This window comes from Coturnix japonica, chromosome 16 (assembly GCF_054131305.1).
Source record: "Coturnix japonica strain WE chromosome 16, WE-NBRP24, whole genome shotgun sequence".
Classification (NCBI taxonomy): domain Eukaryota; kingdom Metazoa; phylum Chordata; class Aves; order Galliformes; family Phasianidae; genus Coturnix; species Coturnix japonica.
In genome coordinates this window covers 15,607,290-15,623,553 of record NC_140678.1, presented here as the reverse complement: position 1 = coordinate 15,623,553, position 16,264 = coordinate 15,607,290, and the positions used below count along the sequence as shown (strand labels likewise).

At 43.2% G+C, this 16,264-nt stretch overlaps 1 long non-coding RNA gene across 3 annotated transcripts in view; it reads left to right on the top strand.

The window, feature by feature from the left end:
- Nucleotides 1-2,682: 2,682 nt before the first annotated feature.
- The window catches only part of LOC146758291 (uncharacterized), a 28,853-nt gene continuing 15,271 nt past the window's right edge, over nucleotides 2,683-16,264 (top strand). Inside the window, exons 1-5 of one of the 3 annotated variants that reach the window (XR_014934965.1) lie at nucleotides 2,683-2,986; nucleotides 3,631-3,791; nucleotides 4,539-4,805; nucleotides 6,388-6,556; nucleotides 10,677-11,867. This is a non-coding gene — a long non-coding RNA (uncharacterized LOC146758291). Of the gene's footprint in view, nucleotides 2,987-3,630; nucleotides 3,792-4,538; nucleotides 4,806-6,387; nucleotides 7,662-10,676; nucleotides 11,868-16,264 lie in introns of those variants that run through there. The other 2 variants (XR_014934964.1, XR_014934963.1) reach the window with 2 other exon arrangements.

Below are 16,264 nucleotides of genomic sequence, written 5' to 3'. Positions count from 1 at the left end.
TATTATTTTTTAATGATGTTTCAAGGCATTCTGAGCTGATAGGTGTAGTGTTCATGTGCAGTAATGCTGACGTGAGTAAGTGGGGTGATAATGTAAGGGTTTTTTACATTCCTTCTAAATCTCTGCTTTCTCTAGTTCCATACTTCTTAAAGAGCAATCCATTAATCTAGTAAAGGAGCTGTGTGATGAGGATGTGACTGAGCCTGAAAAAGCCAAATTTGAATGCGAGATATCCATTCCTTCTGTGAAACCTCCCAAGTGGTATTCCTACGTGGGGAAGTCTTACAGGCTGGCAGATACTTGATTATGCAGCATGAAGGCACCATCCACCAGCTGACCATACCGAAAACCACCACTGATATGACAAGCACCATTCAGTTCTCAATTGGCAAATCCAAATCCACAGCCAATCTGCTTGTCAGAGGTAACATATCCAGGCTTTGAAAACACTGCACTGTGCAAAGATCTGTTTGAATAGCTGTGATGTGCTTACTATTCAGATCTACAGAGCTGAGGTTTTGTCCTTGGCTATACCAAAGAAGTCAAATCAGGTGAAATTAATTGTATTTCTGAACTAGACAAGGTTAAGTTTGGTAGCACCTAAATTTGATGCAGTTTGTCATTGATTTCATCTGAAAGAAACTTGCAGGCTTTTTATCTGCTGTTGTCCCCAGCATAAGAGTCTCCATTCACACCCTAAAGTACTTGTTATATTTTCAACTCACTCTTATTTGAATAAAAGCCTCAACAATTGGGAGCAATTTAATAAGCACAGAACAAGAGCTGGACCTTGCATTTGGTAGATAATATACAGTATTACTTTATAGAAATGTAGTCAATGGCATTCCCTTTAGACAATCGTTTGTTTTATCTTTAGAGTCGTTCAAAGAACCATTGTGAACTTGACATTAATTGGAATGGAATACACGCAAGAGACTTTCCTCTTCTTCCAATTGTCCTCATCCTTTCTTCTCTTCCACCCCTGCTTTGCAGATTACCATATACAAATCACCAGGAAGTTGGAGGACAAGACAGCTTTGGAACGTCATTCTGTCATCCTGTCCTGTGACTTCAGGCCTTCTCCAAAGGTTGTGAAATGGTTCAAAGGCCACACACTCATCAAGCCCTCTGAGAAGTACAAGATCAAGAGGGATAAGCATTCAGCAGAGCTCAAGATTCTGAAGCTGAAGCCCGATGATGCTGGTGTGTACAAGTGCAAGGCAGGAACTGCAGAGACTGAGGCCACGCTGACAGCTGAAGGTATGAGCAGGGAGGGTGGCCTCTTCCATGTCCTATTTCACCTCAGATTTCTCTTCTTGAGGTTGATTTCTGCCGTTCTCTCCTGCTAACTTTATAAATGTATAATCTTCACTGAGAAGATTACACAAAGATCATCTAGTCCAACCATTCTACCACATCCCAGTATGATTTATAGTAACAGTGGTAACAGTTCACCTTGTTTCCCCACAGCCCGCAATGTAGAAGTAACGAAGCACCTGCAGGATGTGGAAATTGAAGAAGAGAGCTCTGCTGTCTTCTCCTGCGAGCTGTCCCATGATGACGAGGATGTGGAATGGTTTCTGAATGGCAACCTCCTTTACACCAACAATTACAATGACATCAAGAACGTTGGCAACTGCTGCACACTGACAGTGAAGCAGGTTAAGCCTGAGGATGCTGGCACAGTGACAGTGAAGTCAGACAAGGTGTCAGAAAGCGCACCTGAAGGTGAGAGGTGGGTCTGATCACAGCCCTCCTGGATGTAAGAGATGCTAAGGAGCGACAGTTCATTCCATTGTGCCGCAATCCTGCTTCTAAAGCTCACCTCTCTGGGGTGACAAGTCATCAGGGGCTTTCTTCCAGTGGAAGGTTCCATTGCAGCAGATATCAACGAAGGAGGATGGTTTTGGTGTCCTGCCAAAGCATTCCATTGCTTTTTATCATCATTTTATTTAGCACAAGGAGAGTTACAGGAGCAATTTCTTTTACTGCTTCAGTAACATGCAGTGTCAATGCTGTTGTCTCCAAGGATTTATGACTGCAGGGAGAGATCATTCAGTGTGTGTTTTGCCTCTGGGATGACTAATGACCAGGCTGTGAGCAACCTGATCTAGCTGTGAATGTCCCTTTTTATTGCAGGGGAGCTGGGCTAGATGGCCTTTAAGGGTCTCTTCCAATTCTAAGGGTACTGTGATTCTAATCTGCTCTCCCCAGCAATTAAGCTCTTTTACTCTATGCGCTCAGAGTTTGAAGGATTTCCTCTTTCTCCTTTCTTTTGCATTTGGTGGAAGTTTTTTCCCCAGTATAAACATCTGATGTGTGAAATAGAAGATAGATAAAAGGAGTCAATAAAACAGGAAAATCAAAAGTGTTCAGCAGCTTATCCTCTTAATCCTGAGGCCTGCTGTATGAGCTCTGCTCCATGTGAGGGCAATGCCAGCTCTCCAGCTTTAGAAGAGCTGCATCCCAATTACTTCATATGATATCAGTCCCACCCAAGGCAATGCAGGCTGTCCCTCCTGTTCCCTGTATTCTCCTACTGATTAGTTCAGAATTCCATAAAGTGCATTCAGTCAACACACATGAAACCGCTTTATGTTCTATATTGGTGTCGTCAGTGCTGGTAAAGATTTATTTATCCCTCTTTAAAAATCTGAAAGCAACTGGAAATGTCTCAACTTCTGTATCACATTGTTCTGTTTTGCCCTTTTAATTGCAGAGAAGCCTGCTGTCTTCGTGAAGTCCTTGGATGATGTTTTTGGTGAGGAGCGGGGTGTGATTAAATTGGAATGCGAAGTCTCTAAAGAGAAGGTCAAACCAGTGTGGAAGAAGGACGGTGTTGTGCTCACTTCTGGCAACAAGTATGAGCTGGTACAGTCTGGGAAGACCCTATATCCCCTTATCCATGACTTCGAGAAGTCAGATGCAGGTTTCTATACCTGTGATATTGGCAGTGATGTTGCCAAATCAAAGGTCGGCATTCAGGGTAAGTACTGTGGAAAGTAAAGGAGTGCTGAAAGCACATTCAGTGTGGTCACTATGTCTTACACCTATTCCCCCACGAGCCTTAATAGTTTCTACAATAGAAGTGTATTACTGCAATTTATCACAGTGATGTCTGGAAAATTCCCATTGCTTTTGATGTAAATGTATCTCGTTTTGCCATGAAAATCACCAAACACATCAAGAATGTCCTGGAAATATTTCCTTTCTAAACATCCCTAAAATGGAGAAATGGTTTGTACACCAGTAGGGGTAGGATGGTAAGAAATTAGCTAATAGAAACATTTAATTTCTTGTCTTAGGCAAAACCCTTTTTCTCACGCAGCATCCTAGAGTTGTCCTCTCTGTTAGGTTGTTCCCTCTGTAGCTCATTGAATCTTCATTCTGCTCCATGGACTGAGCTGCTCTAATTGTAGTTCTTCCAGAGCAAAGACAAGAGATTCACGTCTCTTTTTTTTTATAGCTTTCTGGTAATTCTGAGTGGAGAATGTCTTAGAGAATACATCAGTAAGGAATGCAGCCATGTTCTGCAAATCCTGAGTTAAAACACCAGTACTGCTACTCATGTCAGTCACAAATGCCTTTTCTCCATATAAACCTCATACTAACCTATCTCTTACCTTCCAGAGCTGAATAGTGGCATTACCAAACGGCTGAAAAACACTGAAATCCAGGAGGGAGAAGATTGTACTTTTGAATGCATTCCGTCCCATGAAAGCATTGATGAGTTCAACTGGACACTGAATGGAAGCAGAGTGGAAAGTGGTGGGCGATTTAAAGCTTCTAACGTGAGTCGGAAATATACTCTCATTATCAAAAGTGTGACTCCTACTGACGCTGGGGAAGTCGTTTTTTACTGCCCGTGCTCTAACCTCCAAAGCCTCTCTGTCTGTGAAAGGTAATGAGATGGGAGAGATTCTGGGGCCTGATTCCTTCAACTGTCTTCTGATAAGATTGTCGTGAGAGCTAACTCATAATATGGTTAAAGTGAATAGCAACCTTCTACTTGAACCTCGAAGCACTGAGAATTTCTCTTAAAAATAAGGAAAAGGAGGAAACATTTTACACAAATGTGAGAACTACCCAAAGCACTGGGGTAGTGTTGGAAATGGGGATCTCACTACAGCTTGTTCCATTAACAGTAAATCAGGAATGATCTGTTGAGGGAACTGTGGGAGCAAATATCCTCTAAGTATAAGCTGAAGGGATGGCCTTCACACCATCTAGCTGTACAACAAATTCCTATCTAGAACATGTGCATCTGAGAGCATCATCCAAGGCTCCCAGTGTGATGAGTGGAGAGAAGAAAGAGGCAGTTTTCAGACATGGTTCATCATCCTCAATTGGGTAGATTTAAGAGAGAATAAATGCTGCCTGGAATTCTATTGTCTGTACTTTGCAGATTACTGCTGGCTGTAGGATGGCGTCTGTTGCAAGTGCCTCTCTAACTTATCTCCAGCATGTAGATGCATGTATTTTGAGAAAGGCATCCTACCCTAAGTGTATGTTACTCAAAAAGCAATGTTTTCTTCCAGGAAAACCTACTGAGGTAACAAAACAGCTGGAGGATAAGACAGCAGCAGCAGGGCAGGACATCAGCCTGAGCTGTGAGCTGTCAAAACCGGATTTGAACATCAGGTGGTACAAGGATGGCAAAGCAATCAGAAAAAGCCAGAAGTACGACTTGCAGCAGGAGGGAACTGGGGCCATTCTGATCATCCATGACTCTACCGCCAAGGCCAGCGGGGAGTACCCCTGTGAGACAGAGGACTCCATAACAAAAGCCAGGGTCACTGTGCAAGGTGAGTTGAAAAGCACACTGGGGATGGCATGTAGAGAAGTCGAGGTAAATATCTGCAGCCTGTGGGTGATGTTTTTCTCTTCTGTTTCCTTGAGCAGGATCAATTCTTAGTTTTCAGAAAATATGATGGATTAAAATCTTTTCCTTAAAATAATCTGGAAACCGAATGATTCTCCAGTGTGATGTGGATCTGGGCAGCCTGGTCTGGTGGTTGGTGGCCCCTTGACAGGGGGTTTAAAACTAGATACTCTTTGAGGTCCTTTCCTACTCAGGCCACTCTATGATTCTGTGATCATTCTATGGTTCTATGATCTTGGTTGTTAGTGAGCCAAGAAAAGATGGCAATCTGAATTAGTCTATATTGAATATGTGTAATCAAAACTATATGCAGTTTATCAGATGAGATCCTACCAGCGCATGTATAATGGTATTGAACTTTCCAAGCCAACCAGCCAAATAAACAACAACAGACCCCAAAAGCCCAACAACCAGAAAGCAAGAAATGTTCATATCCCAGTGTTTTTGTTAAGTTCAGTGCTCAAGCAAGCAGGAGGGAAGAGCTCCTTCCCCTCTACTCCACACTGGTGAGGCCGTATCTGAAGTAGTCTGCTTATGTCTTCTACTCCCCAGTACAAGAGAGACACAGAGCTGCTGCAGAGTCCACTGCAGGGCCACCAAGAAGATACAGAAGTTAGAGCAACTCTGCTATCAGGAGAGGCTGAGGGAGATAGGGGTGTCCAGCTGGAGAAGGGGAGGAAAGTTCAGATTTTGGAAACCACCACATCAGCTTTAACGGAGTGAACCAGTTCCAAAAGCTGTGTTCCAAAAGCACTGCTAAATAGCCCCTGTGACTCCTCGAGCTTACTACAATAAAAGAACAACACATGGGGTTGTTTAAACGTTGAGGCCAATGCATCCCATTCCTATGGGAGGTAGTGATATGTGGAGGAACTCAGTACAACAGGGTACCTTTGGAAAAGCATGTATAAAACATTAATTGCATCAATCAACAAAATGTATAAGTGAATAACTGTTCAAATCCATTTAGTGCATTTCTTACTTCTATCACGTTTTTAATTCTCATTATAATACCAATAGAAAAGAAGAAAAGCACTTTTTCAGCAGTCAGTTTACTACAAAAAGAAAATACTTCATTTAAAGCTTTTGCAGCTCCATCTTATCTGTTTCTTTCTCAAGGATTTGATCATGAATTATACATTCCAGCACAACATGAAATATTTAACTGATGCTCTTCAATTCCTTTTCAGCTTCCCAAACAAAGAAATGAGTTTGAGCACAGGAAAATTTGGGTATACAGCTGTGAATCCACTAACGTCCACAGTAGCTTTCCCCTGTTTAGTGTCCAGATCAATGGGACAGGAGCCTCAAAAGACTTCAGGTTGTCAGCACTGCTCTGTGTGCTGTAATTACAGGAGAAATGTGGATGGATTTTGCAAGTATGAATTTAGGCTTGATGCTCTGAAAATACTCCTGTAGATTTCTAAAGGCTAGGAGGGAAATATATGAGGAAAAAGGAGTGTAATGACTATTACTAATGCAGTGAAGCTATTCTCTTGTTCCAGAATTTCTTCATGCTGTCAGGAAGGTCACAGCACTGTAGTGGGACACCAAGCAGTCAGGGAGGCTACACTCTCAATGTCCTGGACTCCTTGCCCATACTGTGCTTCTACAATGCTAGTTAATCCCTAGTGCTGTGCTGAAGAGGTCTGACGTGAAGCAGAGATAATTCAGGTCAGGAGTTGTAAGTGATTGCATTCAATTTAATTTTAATAAGTGCGCATAAGATTATAACTGGATAGAAATAGAAGGTTGATACTATGTAGCTATATACAATATCATTAGCTCTGGCTGTCCAAAGTGTGGAACAGTTATTGATCAGCTGGTATTGCCTTTGAGGAAAAGGACAGAGATCTCTCCTAGATTTCATTTAAGGGCTGACCACTAAGGCAGCATCTCTTTCTGGAGATCGCTCCTTTGTGGCAAGACTCAACCTTTTCCATCTTGTCTGAAGGCCTCAGAGTTGATGAGTTTTTCCCATAGATAACATCTGATTATTTATTTACAACTGTTCTTGTGTTATTCCAACTGTACATTACTGTTCTTGTATTATTCTAACCATACATAACTATTCTTGCCTTATTCCAACTGTACATCTGACTGCACAGGGTTCAGTGTAAGTAATGCCCAGAAACCTGAACTTGAGGTACACTTGGGAATTCTCACTGAAATCCCAGCTGATTATTTTTTCCTCTGCAAGATTTCTTGGTATGTTCTTCTTCTTTTCATTCAGAGCCAGGAAGACTGAAGGAGCAAGCTCTTACCTTAGCTTTTGTTGACTTCCACATTTCTCCTCAGGTGGACCAGATTACAGTTAATGAAGAAAGTGACATTAAAACTTCCTCATAGCTTTCTCTGAACTAAATCCAAAGTGTATCTTGTGCAACAGTTGGCTTTACTTGACCTCTTTCTTCCTAACTATAGATATATTAAGAATGTGTCTGTTTGCATCTGCTTTCCAGCACATTTGTTTGTCTGGCTGTCAATACATTGCAGTTTAGATGGCTTGGAAGACATAAATTACATATTTTGCCAGAAATAACAAGAAAGAAAATAGAGTAGATGTTGGATTTCTAGAGTACTAGCAATAACATTTCAGGCAACATCTATCTGACACCTGAAAAATGGGGATGTACTAATAATTTGTGAAAGGCCATTAATCTGCTGTGCTTGCAGGCAGTGGATTTTTGTGGGTGCAGTGCAGCACATCCTCTATGTACCATCTGTTCCTCAGAACAGGTTCACTATAAAGTGAGATGAAGTTGTTCTGGCATGGTGTTTCAAATACAGATGCTCTCAGAGGCAGCTGGGTAGAGGAGGAGGTTCCTATCAGCAATTAATTGGTTACATTAATCTTAGAAGGTATTCTGTCTTTTATGTGTGGAAGGGGGGTGGGGGATCATGGACTACAGTCTATGAATATACTACTGAAGCAGTGCGTTTCTATATGAACTCGGAGGACATCAAGTCAGGCCTTGTTTTGAGTTATACTTGGATGAGGTGATTGGGATAGTGCCTGATGTTATGAGTGTGTCATTCTCTGCAAATCTGTGGGTTCATTTCCAGGGGAAAGCTGAAAATCAAATGTAGCACCTCCTGATTGTGTACAGTGTAATGCTGACTTGTGCTGCATCTGTGTTTTCAGTAAGATAAATGCAATAGTTTTGCTGTTTGCTAGCTAGCATTTTAAAGATAATTCTGGATTTGGATACACCTTTTTTCAGATGTTCCATACAGAAATGCGCTAACAAATTTATTGAGCCATATCCAGTATAATTTGTTCAAATCTACTGACATGAGCGTAGCCATTCTCTTTCACTATTTTACTTACCTTCTACAGCAATTCTTCTTCTGTTAAAGAAAACGTATTCTTGTTGTTCTGGCTGTCTGTATGTATGGCAATTGCACTTCCTTCTGTTTTGGTTTGTTTGTTTGTTTTGCCCGAATGTCGCACATCTGAGAGCCTAATTGCAACAGTAAATCCTCTAACTAATGTGTTGTTTTTGTAATAACTCGTAGGCTTTCTGGTTGTAAATCTTTCCATTCCAAGGCAGTAATATTCCACAATACTCTTGGAAGTCTGTGAAACAGAGACTACCAAAACAGGTTTTAGTTTCTTGGCATAACTAAAGCGATGAGATACTTTTCTAGGTTTCCTCTAGCCTTCTAAATTGATTTCTTCTGCAGGTAAAGGGTGGGGGCAGTAGAGAGTTGGTTTAAATTAAACTGGATGTGATTTCAGTGATTTGACAGTTACCTTTTGAATAACAGAATTACAGCTGGATGGCAAAATGCCTCTTGGTGGCATCGCAGCTGTGATTATCCAGCTAACATAGCTGTCTATCCGAGGGAGTTCACAACAATTTGCCCTTGAGCCGAGCCGGGGCCGCCCGGGCAATGCGCAGCAGTGCCAGCAGATGGCACTCGTGGAGCGCAGCAGCTCCGGAGCTTCTTGCAAAGGAGAAGAAAATTCCGTCGCTCTGTGCCGGGCTCAGGGCTGGGCTCGGTTCACCGCTGGGAGAGAGCCGGGGTTCCCAGACGGTGCCAATGGCGTTAGGCCGTGTATTTTAATATAGATCGTCTGGTTCTGGGCAGATCGTCTGCCTGGGCAATGCCTTATCAGGCCTTTCTGAGAGTTCATAACATAGTGTGAGCAACTGAACAGGCTGGTAGCCCTTCCAACCAGTGGTTTTATGGTTCTCTTTACTACCTTAAGGAAATAAGGAGAGAACTGTTAGACTTTCATAGGCTACAACTACAAATGCTTGGCTTTGTGTACTCTCTGCTTTGATCTCATTTTCTTAAAATTTGCTTAATTAATACAAGATTTGTAGAATTTAAGTTATGAAATATAATAGTATATGAAGTTTAAGAATATGATTTACCTACAATTTATTTTTTATTATGAGAATTTCTGTTCTTTTCTTCCTAGAATAAACTTCAGGAAAAAAAACATTTATATTAAATGTAGATTCATTACTAAGTAGAATGTTTACAAGCATTTAAGGTTCATGGAGGATACTGATGTGATGATCCACAATTTAAAACCTATGCACACAATGACACAGAAGCCAGTTATTCCTATAGATACGAAAATAAGGCATGTTCTCTGTATAATTCAGGCTCTGCTAAAATATGCACAGTGTTCCTGAGAATTTTCTATAAGTAATGCCTATGAGAGACAATTGATAATCCTCCAGAAACAGGCTTTAGCTGAAAATTACAGGACCATTAGGAGTGTAGAATCCTGTGTTGAAAGTAGACACATCGGTCTTGCTCTTTGTAGATTAGCATAGTGCCTTTTAAGTCAACCATTAATACCTTATTAAAATATTTACTACTGTTTTGCACACATACTTGAGAGCATTTGTGTCTTTCCAATAACCAGCATTGTTTCTTTATGGATTTCTGTGCACAACAGCATAGGTCTGTTTTAATCCTGTTTTATGGATACAGGAGTTCAAGCTCAGATAAATGGGGAAAACCACTTGGCAGAAATGGGGACTGTGGGTGGCCCTTCTGAACACCAGCTCAGTACCAGGTGCAGTGTAAGTGACCAAAGGCCAGTGAGCTTTAATCCAACAGTGCTATCATCAACCAAGCCACCTCTTTGCTGTGGGAGAACAACCATAAGGATGCAGTGTGACAGACACTCCCAAGCCTTTTGCAGGGGCTCTGGGAGTTAAAAGGGTCCTTTGAGCCCAGGAGATACTGTGCTATTCCCACTGTGCCCTTTCATAGACTTATAGAATCACAAGGTTGGAAAGGACCTACAAAATGATCTTTCCAGTGGGAAAAGCTGTCAAGTTGAAGGTTTAACTGGAGAGCTCTGTCTGTCTTGTAGTTACTGTCTCCAAGGAATGTTTCTTACACATCTCCAAGACAGCAAGGTGCTGGGGCAGCAAGGCAAGCAGGGAAGAGAATGATGAGCAACACTGTGGTAGTAGAAAGGTCTGAGTATACGGTGTGGGAGAACAGCTTGTCCACTCCAGCATGGTGAAATGCAATGTCCAGTTGTTCCCTGTCTGTGAATACAGAGTTGTAGTTGACTACATAAAGTCATTTAATTTCATGTCCCCGTCCCAGGAATGTAGCTGTTCTGTCTGTACAAAATGTCCTTAGGTATCAAGATGTATTTGTGTCCCCCAGCTTCTGTTTATGTTCAGAGCTCATTCCCTTTTGGTAATTTGATGTTGTCAACTGTGCTTTTATTTGTGAATAGCATGATTTTTGAGAACACCAAAGGTATTAAAGAACAAAGTTCATGTGGTTATTATATTATGCTCATTTTTAGGCTATGGCTATGTTGCAGAAAAAGTCACCCCCTTCCATAGACTTCAAAGCTGAGCACATGTTCTACAGTGAAGATGCAGGTGCCCAAGTAAAAACCATCTTGGAGGGATGGAAGGCTACCCTCAGGTGGGAGCCTGATGGCAGTGTGGATGTCTGCTGCCCAGGTCCTGACCTGCTTGTGCCAGTTGTTGCCCAGGGCAGAGCTGAGGGCACGTGCAGTGCTGGTTGCCTGGGAAATACCACTGTTACTGGCAAATTTGCTGTAAGGTCACTCTTTCAAAGTACCCTTTTTTTCTTCCAAACATAAGCTCATGGATTATCAAGATATTTTGTTTAAGTATTCCTCTCTCTTTCTGTTTCTCCCTCAAAAAAACAAACAACAACAACAACAAAAAAACAGCCTTCCTAGAACCAAATTCAAAACAATCAAATGGAATTGTTGAGTAGAAGTATCTCTTCCTGATGCATTTTGATGATGTATTTGTAAGGGTTCAGATTTGTTAGCAACTTTCAGTGGTATCTTAAAACTCATTTCCTTCAAAATCATTGCTTCTCAGTTAGACATGGTCATTTGTGTTGGTTGATATTTTAATTATTTTTATTTTTTTGTTTGTTTGTTTAATCTTTCTCACAGATGCATGAGGCTAATACTAAATCTTGTAGAACAGAATATAGTAACAGCCATGGTATAGAGCAATGCAGATGGAGTCCTGTCTCATGTTGCTGAAAATTAATCATTTATGGCTACTACTACTTGAGACTTGCATGAGATTGCTGTGAGACAGGCCAAGAACATTGGTTCAGCAGCTTCTCTTGGCCTGTTAACCAGTGATAAGCATGACAGGCACACCAGAGGCAGCAGGTTTGGTTGCAGCCTGGAGCAGCTGGTGATCCGGCTGGTAGGAGCCCAGCTGTGCCAGGCAGGGGCTGGGTGGCATGGCCTGGGGCTGACTCCTCCTGACCTGTGCTGGGGTGGGAACAGGGACGGGAATAGTTCAAGGGAGAATTTTAATCTGCATAAAATAGGGACTATTTTAAGAATAAGAACCTGTGTTCATAATTTCATTCCCATGAGTGCCTCTTTGCTCATAAATATCTCCTATTTGCATGGAATTGTTTATTGTAATAGCTCTGGTGTTTAGAAGGTACAAATAACATTTCCACTGGGAATAAAGAAGTGTCTTCTCTGACATCTCTAATATCTGCCTTGTCTACTTTTGAACTAAGGAGAAGTATTTTGAGAGTAATTTTTAAATAGTTTTCAACAGCTAATGGGAATTCAGGCTTTGATGTATGAGGGATCATCTCAGTGGTCCATTTGCAATATCAGCTTAGAAAAGATGATTCCCAGCACAGCACCCACCTCTGCTGTGGTGCAGCCCAGTCCCTTCCTCACACTTCTGGGGGCTGTGGCCTCTCCACTGGACCACTGGACTGTACGTGCTCTGTGCCCCCAGTGAGGGATAACTGTACTGAAAGGGGGAGGACAGAAGCTCTGAGCCTTTGCTCAGCTGAATGGAGACTGCAGCAGCCTGTGCAGAAAGAAGGCAGTGTGCAGGAGTTGTATTTGTGTGCTGTGAGGTGGACCAGAAGTGTTGCTGGGCACTGTTCAGGGTTGATTTGCATCATGATACCAGCTATTTGGCAGTTAGCTTCAATGAACCATTTCTCTGCTGTTGTCTGTTGGTTTAAACTGCAATACTGAATGAAGAAATTGTCTAGTAAATTTATTTATTAGGCCTTTCAAAGCCTAATAACAAAATATGTCAGGCATTAATTTACCTGGAAAGATAATCAGAGACCTTTCATCTGGAGCAGGCAGTCTGGACAGTGTCTGTAAAGTTAATGGGTTATGAAACGAGAAGCTAAGAGGCTGCACAGCTTCAGTCTCTCTAAGGTCCTCTTTGCTGTGAGCAGCACAAGTATGCTGTGTGCCTCTAGAAACACTGCCCAGCCTTCCCCCCTCCTCCACCCCCCACAGCCAATGACAACTTCGGTGGCAGCAGAACTTTTGCTGGCCTGTACAAAGCGGGGGAATTTCCTGACGTGCCTTTTAATCCACATGGCTCTGACATTTCTTGTCCAGTTTCTGAGCTGTGGGTCCCAGCTGGAGGAACACAGTGCAGTGTGAAGAAGAATTCAGGAGCTGGAGAGATGGGGGCATGGGGTGGCTACTAGGAGGTCAGGGTTCTTACTTCAGACGGGTGGGTGCAGTGTCCATGCAGCCCCAAGCACATAGTGCCCGTTGCACTGCATAGCCATGGGGTTCACTGACAGAGCACCAAGGAGCATAGCTGCTGAGATGCATGAAGGCATGCAGTCTCCTCACAGCAAGGTTAAGTGGCACTATGCTTTAACTTCTTAACTTTGCAGTCAGATTAGTGGCTCAGAGGCCCTTAGTGTTTGCTAGACAGAAGCAGAGATTTTTCAGGGCTGCTGTGTACCACACTGTATCCCTTAATGAGCAAAAGCTGCCTGAATCGTTTTGTATATGGGTCCTATCAGTTTAAATGCCACAAGAGTATCTCTGATGTCAGGATCATTGGAACCAGGACTTCTCCCTACAGCAACCCCAACTGCTCCAGCAGTGATATGCACTGTGTAGCCCCTGTTCTCCTGCCACCCCTATGTGTGGTGTCAGCCCCATCCCTGATAGCACCTCATGAGCCCAGATTGGCCATCACCTCCTGCCTCATCTGGGGCCTGTCCTCAGGGGAAGTGCTCTCACCCAGTGCCTTGCTAGGGATGCTCAGTGGTGCCATGACAATGGCTCTGGGCTTCAGTGCCAGCCTATTTAAGGAATGTATTATCTACTTTGGTAATTGGAAGTGTAATGTATTCACTCCCTGCACAGCACAGCTGATGGCTTCATTTGTCACATTCCTTTCTGTGGTTTACGCGGCTGTCACAGTGCAAATAAACCGATTACATTTCTTCAACATTGCTTTCACAAGGCTAGGCTGTGTGATGTGTAAATCAGTAAACAGAGGATGTCTGACTGCTCTCTTATCTTCTGTGGAGCCTCTTTTGATTAGTCTGGATACAGGAGCTAAAACAGGTGTGGAGGCTGTGAGTTGGGTGTGCTTTCTCTTGGAGGAAAAATAGCTGTGTAATGCTGTGGGTGTGCAGCATATGGGAAGAAGTGAAATATGTTGTGTTAAATGAGCCCTACTTCAGCTAGAGGAGATAGCCCAGTTCCAGCTGCTTCTTATGCCAAATCTAAAGGACACAAACATGACATTTTAAAATATGGAATATCTTAAAGAAACAGGAGCAAGATAATATAAAGTGAGGTAAAATAACATATAGATCAGGAACAACAATCCACAGGCCAGATGCAGCCCATGGAACATAGTATAACTATGGAGTTAGAGAAAAATTTCTGCTTTGTTCTGTGTGCTTATACCTCAGGAATGAGAGAAACACTCTGCCCAAGCGTTTGTTAGAAGCAGTGTATGACTGTGATGGAGCCTTCCATTAAGAGTGTTTCTGAAAATGTATTACCATCAGACCATTCTCTGTATTAAATCAATATTTAAACATTCTTTCTCCCTTCTCCAGAGAGTTTTCTCTATTTAAAAAACAAACAAACAAACAAAAACAAACAAACAAAAAAAAACCAAAAAACACCAATGGGAAATTAGTTGATAGTGATCTTATTTTATATGTTCATTTTTCTGTATCTGCAGCACATCAGAGAGCATGTAATGGGCAGCTTTGCTTTCCATTAGCAGTCTGATGAACCGTGCTTGCCAGATGTGTTAGGTCTGGCCTGCAGGTGAGTCCTGCACCCAGTGGGACCAAGCAGTGAGTAGTGCGTGGGCCAGGAGCTGTGCTTCTGTATGAAGTGTCTGCTCAGCCTTTCGCTTTGGAGTTACACTTTCTTTGTGGACGTTATTTCACCTTCACTGAAAGGTACACTGAAAGTAGTGATAGCTCTGCAGATATCATTGGAGTTAAAGCTTGAGACAGCTCTGCTGAGTTCAGTAAAAGCTGATCTATAATATTGAGAGGGGTATGTCACTTTCCTGCACTGCTCACAGTGCTTTTCTTTGATTACTGCTAAGATTCCTGGCTCCATTGTCCATTAGCTGACATGTTTGTTTCCTCCCATTTGTACTCTCACTTTGCTGAAGTCTGATCACTTTCTGCAAGCAGATGAACTTCTGAATACAGAGGTCTGATGAGATTTGAGCAGAATGATCTCAGAAACTGTTGCAATCAGAAATGTAAAAATTCTTTCTGCTCAATAAAATCTCATGGATATTGCCTAAAATCCTATAAAACCTGTGAGATTAAAAATGGGACTTCTCTGGCCTCTTCCCCTCTCTTGTAACCAGACTGGTCTGGGTGTGCCAGATCTGACTGCTGGTTCTCATGAGGATCTCAGATACCCCAACTCAGTCTCTTTTCACAGAATCACGGAATGACCCGGGTTGGAAGGGACCTCAAGGTTCATGAAGCTCCAACCCCCCTGCCTGGCAGGGCCACCAAACTTCCACATTTACTAGATCAGGTTGCCCAGGACCCCGTCCAAGCTGGCCTTGAACACCTCCAGGGACGGGGCATCAACAACCTCCCTGGGCAGCCTGTTCCAGGACCTCACCACTCTCCTAGTAAAGAACTTCCCCCTAACATCCAACCTGAATCTTCCCTCTTTTTCAACTTAAAACCTTTTTCCCTTGTCCTGCTATTAGGGGTCCTTTCAAAGAGTTTACTCCCCTCCTGGTTACAGGTTCCCTTCAGGTATTGAAAGGCTGCAATGAGGTCACCCCGCAGCCTTCTCTTCTCCAGGCTGAACAAACCCAACTCCCTCAGCCTGTCCTCATAGGGGAGGTGCTCCAGCCCCCTGATCATCTTCGTGGCCCTCCTCTGGACCCTTTCCAAAATCTCCATGTCTTTCTTGTACTGAGGGCTCCACACCTGGACACAGTACTCCAGATGGGGCCTCACATGAGCGGAGTAGAGAGAGATAATCACCTCCCTATCCCTGCTGACCACCCTTCTCCTGATGGAGCCCAGGATCCCATTTGCTTTCCAAGCTGCCAGAGCGCACTGCTGGCTCATGTTGAGTCTCTTGTCCATCAGGACCCCCAGGTCCTTCTCTGCCGAGCTGCTCTCAAGGACCACTCCTCCCAGCCTGTACAGGTGCCTGGGGTTCTTCTGGCCCTAGTGCAAAACGTTGCACTTTGCTGTGTTGAACCTCATTAGGTTCACCTGGGCCCACCTTTCAAGTCTGTCAAGGTCCCTCCAAATGGCATCCCTTCCTTCCTCCATGTCAACCGTACCACTCAGCTTGGTGTCTTTTGTGCTAATCCTGTACAGTCCATCTTTTTCTACTTGACTACCTGCCTCTGCATCCTGCCTGCATAGAGCATTGCTCTTGAGCACACAGTTCACGCTATAGAAGAGAGCTAGGTTCAGCTTGTGGGATTTGATGAATGCAGTCTGGAGAGATGCTGCAGTGCTTTCACGTGGCTCCTTGTGACTCTCCTTCTCTTCTCCAGCTGCCAAGGAAGCAATGAGTGGAGAGAGGAGTCCTAGAGTGCCTTCGCCCCCTGCTGGGTGCGAATTCCAGAAGGTGGGGAT